Here is a 19677-nt window from a genome sequence, read left to right as displayed (position 1 = left end):
TATTTTATACATAACCACTATTTCTGAAATGCCAACTTTCCTATTTTTAAAGGTTCCCTATAACACACCTCAGTATGTGGGAAGATCAGGTATCCTCGAATGTCAAAATCTGTGCTTTTATGAGAGGACATGGACTATAAATTAGGAAGGCATGATGATTTCTATTATTTATGAGTTAATCTACACTTGATCAAAGTAGGTCCTAATAGGTTTATTTCTATAAGAAATACTCTAAATATTAAATATATTTATTATTGCAAGCTCTATAATAAAATCCAATTGGAATTAAATGTTCCCAAGAAGAATAAAAGTTATCGAAGGCACTGAAGATTAATTCTTGAAATCAAAGTTTTGAGAACTGAAACAAATATTGAAGAAATTAAGAGAAATTATCATATAAGGTCATGAATCTAAATCTAATAGCCAGTTTCATAATTATAATAACTTTTGACATTCATCACAGTAATGTGCCTTAGCTCCACCAGTAAAATTTTAAGTAAGTAGATGGAACAAAATGACAGTTGCCTGGAAAAAAACTCAATGTGTGTGAATACCAGCAACAATAAATGTTGGAGAGAAAAATTAATGTTTCTTGATAAACTTCCTCATGAGAATAAAAGGGAGGACATTTGAGATATTCTATCATCATGACCTAGAAATACCTATATTAAGATGCCCTGACAAGGGAAATGTTTTAAAACTTCAGTAATTAAACTTCTTGCCTAGGGCAAACAAATACCTTTTAGTCATTTCCTGGGCAGAATGGTCCTGACTTTGATATAAACAGAAATAAAAATATAATGAAAAAATCTAAGATAATAAGATTATTTAATAACACCCAAAGCAAGTTGTAATCAAATAGAATTCGAAGCAGTTAAGAACATCATTGCTCAATAAAATATAGTCATTGACAATAATATATATTCTAGTCTAAAAATTGATGAAGAGCCTGTGAAAAATAAATATATTTCATCAAGGGAATAGCAACACGACAGCAAAATAAATAAAAATATTGTACTTGTGAATTTGTCATTCTCCTTAGTTCACCTCTCTCTTCTTCTTCCAGTACACGCAGAGCCAGGTCTTTTTCTTAAGAAAATGTTCTCTGTCATCCTACTGAGCACATGAAGTCAACCTCAGGGAAGTACACGTGATTAAGTACATTGACGTCAGCACATAAAGATGCGTTACTTGCTCTCAGGATCAGAGGCCAAAGGGCAAAGGACAAATAGAACATACACATTCGGTCACTCATTTTCCATTGTCCACCTTTGTGAATTTGTGAGCCCTTCTCCATGCCTTGGGAGGATTGCTTCAGCAGATTTAGGAACTAATGGATTTGTGGAATCAGATTCAAGAGCATCATCTCTACTTTTCCAATGTTTGAATCACTTGTGACAAAGTAGAAGTAGAAAGAAGAAAAAAAAGCCCAGCATATGTTCAGTAGACCAATATTTTCCTAGGTATATTTTCTCGAGCTGAAATTAGTTTATCAAAACATTTTAAATGTTTCCAACCATGAATATGTGCATGTATATACATATATGTGCATATGTGCATTTATACAAGGTTTACTTGTTTAAAATAACTGCACAGACAGAACTCTACATACGTATTCCTTTTTAAAGACAGCATAGGAGAAGGCGAATTTTGAAATATTATGCTTATTAGCAAGCCTAAAATGAAAGTCTCATCTTTTGGTTCCTTTCCAAAGCTCATTAGCAGTAAGATATGGGATGAAGGTAGCTATAGCAAATGACAGATTTCTCTTTCCCAAGTCTCTAAATGTATTTATCCTTGTTCATGCCAAGGGTTTTATTATGTCCACATTTCCCAAATATGACAACACTTTCAAATCATATATAGAGATTTTTAAAATTACTGATAGCCTTGGCTCACTCATTCATTCTACTGAAATCAGAATGTCTGAAATGCAGCCAATGACAGAAAACCACTGTGCTGTGGGATTCGCTAGCCACATTTCAATCATACCTACAGGATCTTGTTATCGGTTAATATTGGCAGGTATTATGGGACTTGGTGTCCTTGGAAGAGTTGCTAAAGCTCATGTCATCTTTTACTTGGGGCTTTCCTGACTGAAACACCTCCTCTGGCTGTCCTTTGCCCTTTGGGAAATTTAAGGGAGTATCTTCTGATCTACTGTCTCCAGCCTTTAATAGTTTTCTCATTTCTGCTCACCACATCTCTCGGTGGGATCTTATTTAGCCTGAAAACCAATATCATTTCTACAGAAAAACAAACAATATTTCCTGATGCATGTTGTGGACTCGTTATGGTAATTCAAGAGGATAAGTCTAGTTCGTTGGGGATTGAACCCAGGAATGTTCTACCTCTGATCTACACTCTCAGTTCTATTTTATTTTATTTATTTATTTATTTATTTTCTTTTTGATGTGTGTGCTTCTGGGGATTGAATCCAAGGACATTCTACTTCTGAGCTACACTATCAGTCCTATTTAATTTTTATTTTGAAACAGTCTCACAAAATTGCTGATGGCCTTGCTAAGTGGCTGAGGTTGGCTCTGAACCTGCTATCCTTCTGTCTCAGCCTCCCAATTACTGGGTTTCCAGGTGTGCATCACCACACCTGGCTGAGTCTAGTGTTTAAAAAATTATATTTATAATATTTTTATAGTATATTACATATATGTATTGTAATCAGAGACTGAATCAAATAGGCTAAAGTTTTAGTCTTCTTAGAAATGAGTTGATCTGATCTTCAGGGTCTTTCTCTTCATCCAGGTACCAATATTTATTGGCATAAAGTCCTGGTATTAGGATTTAAATCAAGCCAAGACTAAAATGAAAATTTGCCACATCATATCTGCTTCAGATCTTAACCTTTGCTCTTATTTAGCCTTATCAATACCTACAATTCAAATTAAATAATTTTTCTAATATTTTTCTTTAACCCTCAGCCTTACCTCCTAATGTTCTTATGGCACTTTATAAAGATCCTATCTTTCTTTAAACTTGGCAGCTTCTCTGTGGATTTTATACCAGATGATCCAAAACTATTCTAATTACTCATTTAAAAAATTCACAAAAGAAGAGATACAAATGGCCAATAGATACATGAAAAGATGTTCAATATCACTAGCCATCAGGGAGATGCAAATCAAAACTATGCTGAGATTCCATCTAACCCCAATCAGAGTGACAAACATAAAGAAATCAAACAACAACAATTGCTGGCGAGGATGTGGGGAAAGAGGAACTCTTTTACACTGTTGGTGGGAGTGAAAAGTAGTTCAGCCACTATGGAGATCAGTATGGAGATTCCTTAGAAAACTGGGAATAGATCCACCATTTCATCTGGCTATACCACTCCTGGGTATCTTTCCAAAGGGGTTGAAATCAGAGAACTACGTTAACATATGCATACCCATGTTCATAGCAGCACAGTTTGTAATAACCAAAATATGGAACCAACCTAGAGCTCCATCAACAGATGAGTGGATTGCAAAATTATGGGAAATATACACAATGGAATTCTATTCAGCTATAAAGAAAAATAAAATAATAGCATTTGCAAGAAGATGAAAGGAACCAGAGAACATTATGTTAAGTGAGGTTAGTCAAGCACAGAAAGAAAAGGGACATATGTTTTCTCTAATATGTTCAAGCTAGGGAGTAGTGGTAATACCAGAGGGATTCCAGATGAGGAGGGGAAATCTCAGCAAAGCTGAACAGAAGGATAGGAGAGGAAGAAAGCTGAGGTTGTTCAATGGAGGAGCTACATACGAATATGTGTAATAGCATAAATACAACATGATTAACCTGGACTCTCTCTATTGGGGGGGGAGGGAAAGGGAGGGAGAAGGGCATGAAGCACAATGTAAATGCACACCACTCTTGATATGTTCCACTTATAAAAATAAAATTAAATTTAAAAATTAAAACATAAAAAATCACTAATAATAATTTATTTTAGAGGATGATTTGTCTTTGACATCCTACTTTGCTAAAATTAAACATATTACCTTTCAAAGTTCCCAAGGCTGGTTTAAACCTGTGATCGTCTCGTCTTAGCCTTCCAAATGCTGGAATTACAGGTATGTGCCACCATGCCTGGCCAGTGCATTTATTTTGATTGCTGTGTAGTTCCATTGTATGGGCACATCACTATTTGCTTATCCATTCACTGACTGATGACTCCTGGGATGTTTCCAGTTTGATCTACTACCAATCAAACTGCTATTAATACTGAAGCACATGTATGATTATATGTTCTCATTTTTCTTGGATATGAGAGTGGAATAGCCAGACTAAATAATGGAGGTACATTTCACTTTTCAAGGAACTATCAAATTATTTTCCAAAGATGATACCAATTTACATTTCCAGTAGCAGTGCATGATAGTTCTATTTCTCTTCATAATTACCCAAACTTGGTATACTTTCTCTTTTAAAAATTTAGCCATTTCTCTAAGTGTAGCACAAAATCTTATTGTGGTTTTAATATTAATTATGAAGTACAGTATTTTGCACATGGTTATCCTTAGTTGAAAAGATGGTCATTTACCACTGAATTATCTTTACTCTTTTGAGGAAACACAATTTTTCATATATACCAGTGGGTCTGTTTCAGCATTCTGAATTCTCTTTTCTTGTTCTATTTGTCCATCTTAATGGCAATAGAACACCACATTGATTACTATGGGCATACATTAATTATTGAGATCAGAGTGAGATTTCTTTATATTTATTTTTCTTTTTCAAACTGTTTTTTATTATTCTATGTCTTTTGTATTTCTATATGAATTTAGACATTAGCTTTCAAGTTTCTACAAATAAACTGTAAATTTGGGGGGCCTTGAATTTATTCTCTGAATCATTCTCTGAATCAGTTTGGAAAGGATATATCTACAATGAATTGTGTCTAAGTAATGTAGATTCCACAATACTCTAAACGTTGTTTTAGAGTGTTGGTCAGTAAAATATTTTTCTCTAAAATATAAAATATTCTAAGCCAAGAGTGAGGAAACGTTTTCTCTAAAGCATCAAATAATAAATACTTTGTTCTACTTCCTCCGTATGCAGCCAGTCCCTTTATGGACCAAGGAGCTTTCTTTGACTTTGTGCCTAGGGGTATTCTTTGGCATCTGAAGTCCACAATACTTCTGCAGGGCAAGCTGGGAGCTTTGAAAGGCTAATGCCCTGCAGAAATTCTCGACCAGTGAGGGATGGAATTGGCAGGTGAACGCTTTCGCTTCTTTTCTGTGCATGTTTCATAGTCTCTCAGAGGATTGCAGATGTGGCTTGCCTCTGCTGCTCATGGACAGAAGCTGCTAAATAAAGCATTGTGTTAGTGGTCCTCCATTCTCTGTCTCCTACATATTCCTGCAGATGCTTGGTGGATTTGTTTCCAAAATAAACTACTTGCGTTTGTATCTTTGTGTCGAATCCGTGTGGTGAGATCCTCAAACCAATACAATGAATCATGTGTTCATTCTTTATCTGATAAAGCATCTCCATGAAGTTTAATACAGGATAGGGTAAAAGACTAGGGCTGACTCAGAGTACACTTAATACAATGTTAACTCCCTTCTTTGACTTTGCAGAAGCACTTTCTTTACTTCTATTAAATAAAATATAGTTGAAGATAATGAATTGTTGCCTTTTGAATAGTCATCGGTTTGTTTTAAAACTAGTACATACATGTTTACAAACTTAAATTAATAATTAAAAAATATATATATTAATATACATTCTATCTGTAACTTTATTTTTTTTTAATTTTTTTTTGGTGGTACTGGGGTTCCTGGAAGCCCTTCTACCTCCGGGCTACACTCCCAGACCTATTTTTACATTTTTATTTGGAAACAGGGTCTCCTAAGCCAGCGCGTGTGGCTGGCTTCGAACCTGTGCGATCCTCCTGTCTCTGCCTCCCAAGCGCGGGGATTACAAGCGTGCGCCACCACACCCGGCTATCTTTTTATATTAAATATACTTTATTCAACTACTTTCTTTTTTCTCTGTTGGAATTTTCTTTTTTTCTCTGTGGAAAATGCTTTATTATACCATACCAATATACTGCAAATAATATTTCATAATAATACAAAAGTAATCCACAGACTTGATTAAATGGAGATCAAATAATCTAAAATTTTTCTTCCTTAGTTTTTCACAGCAGTTGCTAAAAGATCATCAGCTGATCTTCCCAATAAAGACTATACTAGCAACTTCGAGTGTTCACTGCTTGAAATGGTTTATTCAGGCTTTACTCCGTGTGTAAACTCCCTCTGAAATTTATAGTTTGCACTTAGAAGTTGTTTAGTTTTCACGTTTTATTCCCCTAATTTAACCTGGAATACACTGGCTCCACTTCTAGTTTCACTGGGGATCTTGGCACTGATTAGATACCAAAAACACATCTAGATGTTGACAAACTTACTTCCTTTCTCACTGTAGTAAATGGAGATGTCTCCTGTTGATGTGTAAACAATTTCATCTATGTCAGCAGCGGGAGCACTTTTATGGTTATCAGGTAGTGAAGTGACCTATTTTTTTCAATACACATGGCACCTCTTTGGCCACAGGTTTTTTCAACAGATCGAACTTACACTGTGCTAGCAACTTGGATATAAGAGCAAAAGCCTGCTTGGCCCTCTCAGAGAATTGGGAGATGTCAAAGTCTCTGTTGAAAGAGACCCAGATAAGGAAGGCCTAAATTCGAATGCAAACCTAGTTAAGGGTTTTGGAGAACCCCAGAATGATCATCTTGGTTTTCTGGCACTGCTGGGGCTGCTCTGCAGAGCTGTGGCTGAGCTGAACCAATCCCAGCACTGGCAGGGAGCCTCTGTAGGAATTTTTTTTTTATGAATGATTCAATTTGGAAAAATCTAGTATAACTTCTTGCAGAACTGTAAGTAACTTTATACCTTCTGATACGTGAGGAGATTGGAAACTCTATGATTTGTTTTGGAGTAATTTTTATTCTCAGAAAAACAAACAACAACAATAACAACAACAACAACAACAAAATATGCATATTTGTCCTTGGGGAAAAATGGCAAGAAAGTCTTTAACTTAGGCAGTGTACTTGCTAGCTATTAATATCAATATCTATGGCTGGTAATTGCAAATTTCTTACAATAGAGGATACATTGTATTGAAGTAGTATGGAAAGGCCAACACTGTTGTCTTGATTGCTATTCATATTTTAGTAATATTTTATCAGTTAGTCGTTGGTTGAATGTGTAAAATCTTAACTTACTCTCATAATTACCCTGTAAGGCTGATAGGGCTGTTATCATTGGTCTCCTGTTTTACAAGAGAGAAAAATCACAGCTCAGAATAGTTAAGCAATTCGACCAGAGTCATACAGCTAATAAGTTACGGACGGAAGCTCCACTAAAGTCCTCTGAATCAAGCTTTGTCATGCTGTCACAGCAAAGACAAAGAATGCTGGCATTTCAGTGAACTTGGAAATCTCCTTTAAATGTCATTGCTATCCCTAAAATGGAAAGAAGAAAAATCTAGTAGCCTCTAAAGCATGTTTGGAAAAGACTCGGTATTTCACAAACCTGTTGACCTCTTTGCATTTTACTCACCATAAATCAAGTTTAATTGCTTTCATGGTTTATTTACGCACTGGCTTATGAAAAAAAGACATTTAAAGTAGCTCATCAGTCTTGTATTTGCTTTTCCAATAAACAATCTGCTTTTAAATTTGAAGTTACAAAGGACTGGGAGACAGAAAAAGATTTTGGATAAGAACAGTTACCATGAAAGTGGCATTTGCAATGAAGCAGCACTATGCACTCTGAATGGAGAGATTCAAGGAAGGTAGACCCTGGATCTCTGAGTCTTGAGGCACTGGTGTCCAAGCCCAGATCTTTAGTGATTTATTGCTTACAGGGTCAGACTTCGGTGGTGGCAATGAAAGTGAAAAATAAGGACCAGGTTTAAGAGAACAAACCTGTCAGGAAAGAATCAATAGGGCTGATGACTAACTGTGAGGTCTCTTCATCGTCAAAGAGATTCATCAGTTTTCATGAGCAATCATTTCTGCTAAATTTGAATGTATCTCCCATGTATACAAAATAAAAAGAGATAAAATGTGTGAATTCTATTATACATTCATGTAATATTCGGTTCGGTTGTTTTTGTTGAACTGAAATCTGAATTTAGTCTTGTCCTATCAGGAAAGGAAAAGAAGGAAGGAAGGAAGGAAGGAAGGAAGGAAGGAAGGAAGGAAGGAAGGAAGGAAGGAAGGAAGGAAGGAAGAAAGGAAAACAGAAAAAGAACATATGTAATACCATGAACTAGCCACTTTGCTTTTTCCGGTCTCTTTTGAACCAGTTTTTAGCACCTTTTACTGAATCCCTCATCAATTTATAAATTAAATGAAACATTTGACAAAGATTCATTTTTGCATCTGTATAAGAATCATGATTTTATTGCCGAACAAAAATTATCTTAGACCATACTTATTTTTTGATTCAGTGAACTATTTTTGTCCCTTAAAGGCATCCAAATTAGTGACAAGGCCACTGTATATATCAGGAAGTGACCTACCATCAGCTTGTCATGGACAAAAAGATAAGTCACCTTTCCCAAAGGGCAAATAAAATGGCTTTCACAAAAGAACAGCATACTTGATTCTTAATCTGCATCTTTAAGGGCTGGATAAAGAAAGAGAGTTAATCGATCTCCCCCTTGTTTTGCTTTTAAACCTAAAAAGAGGCTGGGTGTAGTGGCACATGCTTGTAATTCCAGTATTTGGGAGGCTGAAACAGGAGGGTCCCAGATTCACAGCCAACCTCAGCTACTTAGCAAGGCCCTTCACAATGTAGTGAGATCTTGTTTCAAAATAAAGAATAAAAAATAGGACTGGGGGTGTAGCTCAGAAATAGAAGTCCCCTGAATTCAATCACAGTTACACACACACACACACACACACACACACACACACACACACAAATAAAATCTAAAAAGAGGATCTTCATGAACGTGTGCATTGTTCATATAATAGAGTTGTTTGTTGAGAACTGAATCAATAGAGAAAAATGCAATGAAGTGGGTGATTGGCTCTTGGTAAAGTCTGTATAACTTTGGGTCTGATCTCAGCTACTTACACAATGCTAAACCTCTTTAAAATGCTGCTTTTATCATAGGACATTGGATGTTTCATTTTCCAGTTTACTTCAAATGGAAGCTTGGTCTCCCCCCAAAAAAAAAAATAAGGACAATAGCCAAGATGACACATTTTCCTTTTTACCTTATGTGAGTCATGCCATGATGTGTAAGCATCCTTCACCAAGTGACATAGCCTCCTGCAGGCTGCTCCAGTCTAGACTTAATTACTATCTGTTGATATGCTATTGAAGAAGGTATCTTAAAATTTTTGTATATGTGTCTTTAGGCTGCTTTTTGCTTGTTCTAAAATGATATTTATAAAGGCTTACCATTAAGATACATTATTGTTCTTTCTTTCTTTCTTCCTTTCTTTCTTTCTCTTTCTTCTTTCTTTCATCTCTCATTCTTTCTCTCTCTCTCTTTCTTTCTTTTATACTGGAGATTAAACCTAATTGCATTTTAATTCCAAATTACATACCTAGTTCTCTTCATTTATTTATTTAGTCATTAATTCATTTATTAATTTATATTTTGAAACAGGGCCTTGCCAAGATGATGAGGGTCCCTCTAAATTACTGAGGCTGGACTCAAACTTATGGTCCTCCAGTTTCAGCATCCCCAAGGACTGGCATTGCAAGTATGTGCCACCGCCCCTGGGTTTATTGACTAGTTTTTGGTAGTTCTAGATTGCTATGTATTCAGTGATTTATTTATAATTCTCAAGTTCCCTTTTTTGTGAAATGTTTCACATATTTTAAGGTAAACAGATAGATTTGGACAGAACCACATCTAAGTAGCACATTTAATAGAATGCTAATTGCATTTATTTAATAATATAATCTGGATTTCTTTAAGGGCATTTTGGAGAGTGGGAGAGTTCTTTCTTTCTTATCCCCACTTTATTTTACCACAAATGAGAGATACAGTTCTTTCCATCATAGGAAGAATGCTGAAGAAAATACTCACTTTTCTTTCCATGTCTTATTTACTCCACACTGAGAAAAGAGCTGGCCTAACTGCCAATGGTTCAATATCTGTTAGTTCATTTTCGCAGTAGGTGACATTCCCTCCTTCTCCCACTGCCTGTCCCAGGCATTGGCACCACGAGCCCAGGATCCAATCCATTTCTCCTTCTACATGGTAAACACAGTTTCTGGATGGAGACCTGGACACTCAATGTGCTCTCTATTACATCTTATTCTGACAGTGACTGAGTCTGTAAAGAGGCTGCTAACTCTCTATACATTTGGCTGAATAAATATATTGAAGCCTGCTTTAAAAACTCAGCATCTCCTATAGATGGATGCCAAGAGTCAATTTGCAGGAATTCAGAAGTTATTCCATGTCCCCTCTTGGCTTTAAACCCCAATTATGCTCTTCAGTTTAGATTTTTCAGAAGACTCTGTACAATTTTAATGGACTACTATTTACAAAATGCAGAGACTAATATCTCTTTGGCATCTCCACTTGTATCTTCATAAAGAACCTAGGAAGGAGAAGAATGGATAATTGAGAGTCAATTAAATATTTAACTTTAGATTTTCTCTGCCTCTATAATAAGTTAGGAAGTTTATCAGAAAGAATTGGGTCTCTTTTTTATAGAATATTGTCTTCTTTTAATATTTACCAGTATTGATTAAATAAACATAAGCACTAACTGATCTTATGCAATTTTATGATTTGATTTATTTATTCTATTTCTCAGTCTCCAGTTTGCTTCTGGCATTTTTTCCATGGGTAAAGCTCTTGTTGATAGGGAAGTGTGTCTGAATTATTGAGTAGTCCACCAATATGCAAATCTGGATCCTTAAGAAATGCAGATAGGTGACAAAATAGTCATTCTGGTCAAGTACTTCTGTGCAAAATCTTCTTTATAAACACATTTTTATACAGCCTCCAGTTCAAAATGAAGACTTAAGCTCAATAATTTTCTACCTAGTCTACGAGAGATTCCTCTTAAAAAGATAACAAAGAACATTGAGGTGTAACAGTAAGATGAAATAAAGGAGGGTCTTTCATAAATGAGAGATTTCAACACACTTCTAGAACATCGAAATCAAATGGAAGTGTTGGAGGACGATAAGGAAAGGATGTCACACTCTAAAAAGACTACTGAGGGCCTATGGGGATAAAAGAACCCACCAAGTTCAGTAGGTATGTACATCTCTATCAATCTGAACTATGATATGATATGATACTACATTGTACCAATAATATATATATATATATATATATATATATATATATATATATATATATATTAAAAGAAATGTAGGAAGACTCTAGAATTGGCAAATAATAGTTTGTGGGCCAAATTTAGTCCACTGTTTTCATAAGCAAAGCTTTACTAGATCACAGCTATACCTATTTACTTATATATTTTCTTTGACTGCTTTCATGCTACAATGGTAGGAGCATGTAATTGTGACTAAGTCCACTGAGTCCACCTGTCAAGACCTAAGATACTATCTTAACATAATGTTCCCCAGATCTACCCATTTTCCTATAAATGACATAATTTTGTTCCTCTTTATTGCTGAGTAGAATCCCATTGTGTGTATATGCCATCATTATGAAATCTATTCATCTGTTGATGGACACCTGGGTTGAGCCGTGCTGTAGAATCAGACATGGAATGTTGCATAGATGAACAGGGAGAAAAATAGAATTGAAATCAGGGTTTAAGTGAAGACGTGCACACTGCATAATGTCCACCTCACCTTCCATCTCCTACCTCCTTATGCCTTAAAAGAGTAAAAAATCCTACCCAGGACCAAAAGAGTAAGAATCAACTTGGGCAGAAGAAAAGAGCATCTTACCCTTTCAGCTTCTGAAGACAAAAACAGACTAAGGCAGCTACTAAGATAACAGAAAATATGATTTCTCCTTACATCATATAGCAGCTTTAAAATACTTTTTCTGCTTCTTTGAGTGACTGCTGCATTCTCACGGATGCTGCCAAGACCTGTTTTGCACGTTCTATTTAACCCTGGGGATACCGAATTGTTTAGCCTCCTGTACCCTAGGAGGGATCTGAGTGTCTGGTTAATCCCGCAACGTCTAATCCTGCTTCAGAAAGAGCAACCAACCCAAAATTGATTACTATTTCCCTTAGTCCTCCTTCAGAATCCTTCAATGAAAACTCAGACTTTACAGAAGATACTTTCTCCCCCCTCTCTCATGCCCAAAATAATTCCTCTGGAGAGAAACCCTTTGTTACAAATCAATAGACCTCATTTTATCAGACCAGAGACTTGTTCCAGATAGTCTGTCTAAATAGCTTTAAGAATTGGCAAGGTATACAATTTAAAAAGGTAAGAACATAATACTCATATAAACATAAAATGAACACATATGAAAGATGTTTAGTTCAATGAAATATGGGAATCAGTAAAGTTACAGAGTTGCAATTTTTTATTTTTATTTTTATTTTTATATTTTTGGTACTGAAGATGGCTTTCTACCTCTGGGCCACACTCCCGGACCTATTTTATATTTTATTTGGAAACAGGGTCTCACTAATTTGCTGAGAGCCTCACTAAGTAGCTGAGTCTGGATTCGAACCTGTGCAATCCTCCTGTCTTAGCCTCCCAAGTACTGGGATTATAAACGTGCACCATCACGCCTGGCTCAGAGTTGTAATTTAACAAAAAATATGATAAAAATAAGAGTGTTAGGTTAGATATAAAGCTGGTGAATATCCATCCAGGATACAAAATAGAATCTTTAGGATACCTGTTCTATTGGACGACACTATTTGCATCCCTGATAAACAAAAATCTAAAAGTTAACCTGTAGAGTACTAAAAAAGCATAGCCAATAAAGCATAAATCCCAGAATGCTTAAAAATAATCTCTTCTGCCGGGCGTGGTGGCCCATGCTTGTAATCCCTGCACTTGGGAGGTGGAGACAGGAGGATTGCGCAGGTTGGAAGCCAGCCTCGCTGGCTTAAGAGACCCTGTTTCCAAATAAAAAATATAAAATAGGTCTGGGAGTGTAGTGCAGAGGTATAAGGGTTCCATCCCCAGTACCATCAAAAAACAAAACAAAACAAAACCACAAAAAACTCAAAAAAACCAAACTCTTCTACTTTTTACATATTTCTGATCATTTCTCTTGCAATACAAACCATCATGAGCATAGATTATCTCTCATCTCTTTATTTTCAGCCACAAAACTTATTCTGTAACTAGTATTTCCTAGAAATCAGATTATTGGTGCTGGCTAGAGGGCTTGCAGATGTGATCATGGGGGGGATGTAACCTCTGAGTAACTCTTAGCTATCAGTGCACAGTAACCAATAACATATGTTTTGTATAATTTATATCAATATATTTAAAATAAATTCAAATATTTAGTCTAGAACTGAAAAGAAATGAATCACTGCTCATTTCACAGCTTTTTCACAGTGCTCTTTTTTCTAGTGGTTAAAATGCTCCCCAGATTTCCTAAGTATACCTTTATAAGGCTCCTGTCTACTAGATTTTCCAAGTATACCTTAATAAAAGACTTAGATAAACATATCTTCTCTACAGAAGACTCCTGTCTTATGAAAAACCGATGAAAAATAATTCAATATCAATGGGTGATTTCTTGATCTTATCCTTGAAGTTTTTTTCAAGTGCATATATTTGTTGTTGATTTAAATGACTAGCAAGTCAATAACAAATGTCAATTTCTCTTTGTAGAAGTTTAGCACAAGTGTTAGTTAGGGAGGCATAATGTTAAACAAAGAATAAAACCTACAAAACAAAGAATAAAACCTACAAAACACCTCTAAAATAATCATAACTTATTATATAGAGAGCATAGTTTTATACAAAAATCTCTCTTTAACCAAAAAAGTCAACTTCATAAAAATGTAAACAAATAATATTCCCCACTCTTGCATTAAAACACTGAGAATTTTGCCTTCTCTCAAACACTTAAGAAGAAATCAGAGTGCACTTGAGACATTGCATTGACAATAATATTCTCTGGACTCTCGAGAACTCTGACAATGATGAATGATAAATCTTTAAATAAATGAGCCTTGGCGTAGATGTAGCAGACAGTCTTTATTGTACATCCAGTCTCCTGTCCCTCAAAAAGAGCAATAAAGCAATGTGTTAAGGTATTTTTTTCCCCCTGCAGTTCAGTTGATGCTTCTGAAAAGCCTTTCAGGGACAGAGATGTTATATAAAATTGGTACTAGCAGATAAATTCCAATGCAATGTCATTATTGCCAGATGAGGCCAAGGGCTCAAAGCCTGACTCTCTGGTAGATACCCAAGGCTTTTCTCCACTTTCAGAACTCACACAAAGGGGGCTTAATTAGCATGCCTGAGTTATAGATCTCGTAATCACCATGATTCACAGGTTAAATTAAAATTAACAGCACTTACACAATTGCTCAGCTGCCGAAAGAACACAGCTGTAGCCAACAAAAAGGAATAAAAACAGCAAGTCAAATGAACGGAAATGGGTGGCTTAGAGATGTTTGTGGATTTTTATCTTCCTGTCTCCAACACTGCTGGATTTGCTTTACTTTAGTAGACTATGGGTACTTTTCTTTCTGTTGCTAATATGTGGCTCTGACAACTGTACCTTCTTTTAGAGGAGACCACAAAGGGAGGTTCTGGAAACCGACTTCTCATTTTACTATCAGAGTGGATATATAATCACCAAAATAAAACCAAAGAATGAAGAAATGATGACTTTTAGTATTTTTGTTTCCTGATAATCTAATATTGTCCTTACATTAACTTAAAATATTACTAAATATGGAAATGAGTAAAACATACATACAGACAAATTCAGCATTTAGGGGATTAAATTTAAATAGTAATCTGGAGTCTAGTCAATTAGTCAAATATATTTTGGATCAACTCAATAGGCATACCTGATATTTTGGGGTCATATCATTCTATGAGAACCTAATGAAAAATACTGAATTTCTTTTTCCTTTCTTTTTTTCTTTTTCTTTTTCCTTTTTTTTTTTTTTTTTTTGGTACTTGGGATTGAACCTAGGGGAATTATACATCCCCAGCCCTATTTTTAAATGTTTTATTTTGAAACAGGGTCTTGCTAGTTTGATGAGAGAATAACTACTTACCAAGGCTTCCTTGAACTTGCAGTCCTTCTGTCTCAGTCTGAGATTATAGGCATGTACTACCATGCCTAGTAAAACAGCAAATTCTTACCCTAAAGAAATGCAATAGGAGCTAAGCATGTTGGTGCAGCATTGTAATTCTACTGAGACAGGAGGATCGCAGGTTCAAAGCCAGCCTCAGCTACTTAATGGGGCCTTCTGCAACTTAGTGAGACCCTGTTTCAAAATAAAAAATAAAAATAAATAGGGCTGAAGCTTGGAGGTAGAATACCTCTGAATTCAGTACCCAGTTCTACAAAAGAAAGAAAGAAAAAAAGAAAGAAAGAGAGAAAGAAAAGTAAAAGAAAAGAAAAAAATGCACCAGAGCCAGGGGCACACTTGTAATCCCAGCATTTGAGAGGCTGAGACTGGAAGATCATGATCTGGGATGCCTCAGCTACTTAGTGAGGCCCTTTACAACTCATCGAGACCCTGTTTCAAAAATAAAAAGACTGAAAAATAGGGCTAGGGGTGTAGCTCGTAGATACAATGCCCCTAGATTCCATCCCCAGTACCGGAAAAAAAAAAATGCACCAAGGATGATAATGAGGAGATAGAAAGGAAATAGGCAGATAGGGAAAAGGCCTTGGTAGAAAAAAAGTTAATTTCCTGAGTTTCCTGAGGGGCCACAAATGCCTGAAACTCCAAAGGCTCAGAGATAAGAAGGCCAGAGCTTCACAAAGCCATCCTGAGTTTCCTAATCAACAAACCCACCGAGCAAGTCTGGCATTCCTGAAAGGAGACCCTTCAAAGGATTTGCAAATGCCCTATGCAAATTCTCCTTGGAATCCCAAAAGTCACCCTAACCAAAAACGGACTTGCAAGCTGTCAGGCATTGGTCAGTCGGATGGCAAAAGGGGGACTTTCCCACTTGGGACCCCCTCCCCTTTTGGGGAGCTGTTCTCTCTCTCTCACAGGTCGTGTTGGCCCTGAGAGAAGGCAGAGTGCATCTGAGGGCACGTGGCTCGGGCGACTCTCGAGTAGTGACCTGAAGGCCTCTGTTGGGCATCATGGCTGACCAGGCCCCTAGGGGTGACCTGCACCTCTTTTCTGGCAGATCGCGTGGACTCTGGGAGAAAGTAGTTTGCAACTGATGGCACTTGGCTCGGGCGACACTCAGGTAGTGACCCTGAAGGCAGCTACTGGACCCCGGAGTTCCGACTGCCCCTATGGGGTGTTTGGCCACTTTCCTCTATTCCCTTCTGGCAGATCGCGTGGACTCTGGAAGAAAGCAGCCTGCACCTGAAGGCAATTTGGCTTGGGCTACTCTCAAGTATTGTCCTGAAGGCAGCTGCTGGACCCAGAGTTCCAGCCCCTTTGGGGGTGTTCAGCCACCCTTGCCCCATTCCCTGCTGCTTCCAATAAACCTTTTACTCCCCTTCCTGAGGTCTGCGGGTGTCATTCTTTGCTCTCCGTAGATGAGAACTCGCCGGGTTTTCTCTCAAGAAACCCCCGTTTCAATAACACAAAATTTTGTATATTTCAGGTGTATGATAAACACATTGGAGCCACTTTGTAAAAGAGTCAAAAATACTTGGCCAGAATAATGTATTTTCTTTCAATGACCTAGGTAACAATCACTGATTCTCCATAGTGATTGTCCTTGCTAAGTCACACATCAAGGGAACTATCTAAATGTCTGAGAAAAATAATTTACATCAAAAATGTTAAGGTTTTAGGCTTCAGTTCTTCAATTTTGTTTCTTCTAATTCAGCCTTCTCTCATAATTACTCAGTTGTTATTGTTGTTTTAGCAGGTATCCTATTCAGACGTCCACAGACTAAGAAAAAATTCTTAGCTCTCATTTATTCATTAGTACTGAGGACTGAACGTAGGGTGGGGACTGGTCCTTTCTCTGAGCTACATTTCAGCCCTTATTTGTTTGTTTACTTTTAGTACTGAGGATTGAACCCAGGGTCTTTCTGTCCCTGAGGTATACCCTCAGTCTTATTTTATTTCATTTTGAAACAGGATCTCACTTGTTATGGTTATAATGTCTGTGTGGGCTCTTTTCCTTGATTCACAAAAGATAAATTGAATTGGGAAATAAAAACTAATAGAAAGCTTGGTTGCAGCTGCAACAAATTTTTATTACAAATTCAGCAGAAAATGGAAAGGGAAGAGAACAAAAACAGTGTGCCTGGTAGGCACTCTGGAGAGTCTGAAAATGGAACTCAGGACCCTCCTTCCCGGGCCTTAAGTACAAGTGTTGTTGTTATTATTATTATTATTAAAATTATTATTATTATTATTATTATTATTATTTATATGTTCTTATCAGTGTTATCAAGGCAATGGGCTAGTAACTTATTACTTAGGGAGGTGGTGCATTTTTGTCTCCAGATAGTGAATCTACTAAGTGCAGGGGTTAATGATATATCTTTTCCTACCTCTGTTGTTGATTGCCCATCAACTATGGGGGCTTTGAAGTAATTCCTGAAGCTTACATTTCCCATACCAAGGCCAGGTCACAATGAAGAAGAGAGAGACAGAGGCACTAATTATAGCCAGTGTAGTTGTTTGTAATCTTTACAAGCAAGACATAAGGCCCTTGCTATCTTTTGGCTCTGAAACGCACCAGGCAGAGTCACTGTAATCTTAGGGTTTTCAATTGTCTCTACATATTTTTAAGGCTAAAGGCTTTACCATAGGTAAATATTAGAAAAAAGGAGAGAGGGGAGGGGGAACTCTGAGGAGTTAAAGGCAAAGCTGCCTCCTCTCCCTACCTGAGTGCCTGTGCAGCACCCAGACCTCTGCCTTTTACATTTTTATTAGAAGTCCATACTGGATCAATTTTTCAATCTTGGCCCATCACTATTTTTGTAAAAGATGACCACAAATTTTTGATTCTTCTGTTTCAGTTTCCCAAGTGCTGAGATTACAAGCATAAACCACGCACCTGGCTGCTTTATTTTTTATTTTGAAACAGCGTCTTGCTAAGTTGCTGATTGTCATATTAAGTTGCTGAGGCTGGCCTCAAACCTGTGATCCTCCTGTCTTATTCTCCCAGGTACTAGGATTACAAGCATGCAGCACTGTGTGTTTGCTCAGGTTCTTTGCCATGCAGTATACAGGGCTCCCAGAAAAAGCACACGCATGCCCAAAGCATTAGCTCATGTGATTCTTTTATCCAAGCCACTGCCCTTTTTTCCCTTTCTGATTAAAAGCACAAGACTTACAGGCTATAAAAATGAAATATTAATTAAAAATAAGAAATTATCTTGCATATTGTTCAATTGTCTTCATATACAAAAAGTTAACATTTTAAAGTGACTACATAAGGCTTCTGTATCCATCACTCTGGTTGATTGGATGTGACTTTGGAAGATGAAATCGGAGCTATATTTTGTCCATGTTTTGTGAATCTGTAAAATATTAAGCTAGTAAAAATGGTATCTATGATGGCTAACCCTGATTTCAGCTTGAGTAGACTGAGAGGTGCCTACAATTGGTAGTTTTCTGGTGTGTTGAGGAGATGACTGGCATGTGAAACAAAGCTGCACCTGAGTGTGGGCAGCACTGTCCAACAGGCTGAGGACCCTCATGGAGAGAAGGGCGGGAGAAGGAGGAAGTGGGCTGACGGCAAGCTCCATCCTTCCAGAGCTAGCTTTCAGCTGCTAACTGCTCTCACCCGAAGGTATCGGGCTCCAGTGTCACTCTTCCAATGTGAATTCTCTCCAAGGACTCTCCAGGGAGCTTCCAGGACTTTCTGTATGAGGCTTGTACCACATCAGTGATCCTTTGGTTTCTGAAACTTCAGAGTCTAGGACTGGGCAGACTTCCCTAATTATCCAGTGTACCAGTGGCCACTTGGACTACAGCTTCTGAGTGTGAAAGCCAATTTGATAAATTCCCTTTTTAAATATACATACTTGGTGATTCTCTTCCCCTAGAGGACCTGGGCTATTACAGCATCATATTTTGATGCATGTCATTTGCATGTTTAATAAATTGATTTACCCTAAAAGAATAGTTGAGACCATGACTACACCTTAGAACTCTATATATGCTCCATATTACTAGGTATCATCAAACCACTATTTCTCAGCCAGGTCCCACCCTCAGCTATTGCAATGCAGTTAGTTTGAAGAAAAGCCTGGGCATGGAGAGGTTTTTTTCTTTCAATACTGAGGATGGTACCCAGGGCATTCTACCTCTGAGCTATACCCACGGCTCTATTTTTTATTATTTACTTTGAAACAAGGTCTCACTGAATTTCAAAGAGCCTCATTAAGTAGCTGAGGCTGTCTTCGAACCCAGATCCTCCTGCCTCAGCCTCCCAAATGCTAGGATTACAAGTGTGCACCATCACGTCTAGCTGCATGGAGAGTTTTGAAAGCTTTCCAGTTGAATTTAAAACATAGCAAAGTTTAAGAGCCACTGCTATGAATAACACGTTATATAAGAATATATAGGCTCATCTTACTGGCAGCCTGGAAGCT

The 19677-nt window shown here is 37.1% G+C and overlaps 1 pseudogene across 1 annotated transcript; it reads right to left on the bottom strand.

The window, feature by feature from the left end:
* Positions 1-6194: 6194 nt before the first annotated feature.
* LOC308262280 (m-AAA protease-interacting protein 1, mitochondrial-like) lies at positions 6195-18828 on the bottom strand (annotated as a pseudogene). The gene is made up of 3 exons: positions 18646-18828; positions 7253-7287; positions 6195-6823 (listed from the first exon to the last, which is right to left on the bottom strand). The product of its transcript is annotated as a m-AAA protease-interacting protein 1, mitochondrial-like (transcript).
* Between the last annotated feature and the right edge of the window lie 849 nt (positions 18829-19677).

The sequence above is a fragment of the Muscardinus avellanarius genome (assembly GCF_963383645.1).
Source record: "Muscardinus avellanarius genome assembly, chromosome: 4".
Lineage (NCBI taxonomy): Eukaryota > Metazoa > Chordata > Mammalia > Rodentia > Gliridae > Muscardinus > Muscardinus avellanarius.
The sequence above is the reverse complement of the archived record's forward strand: the minus strand, read 5'-3'. Positions and strand labels throughout refer to the sequence as shown.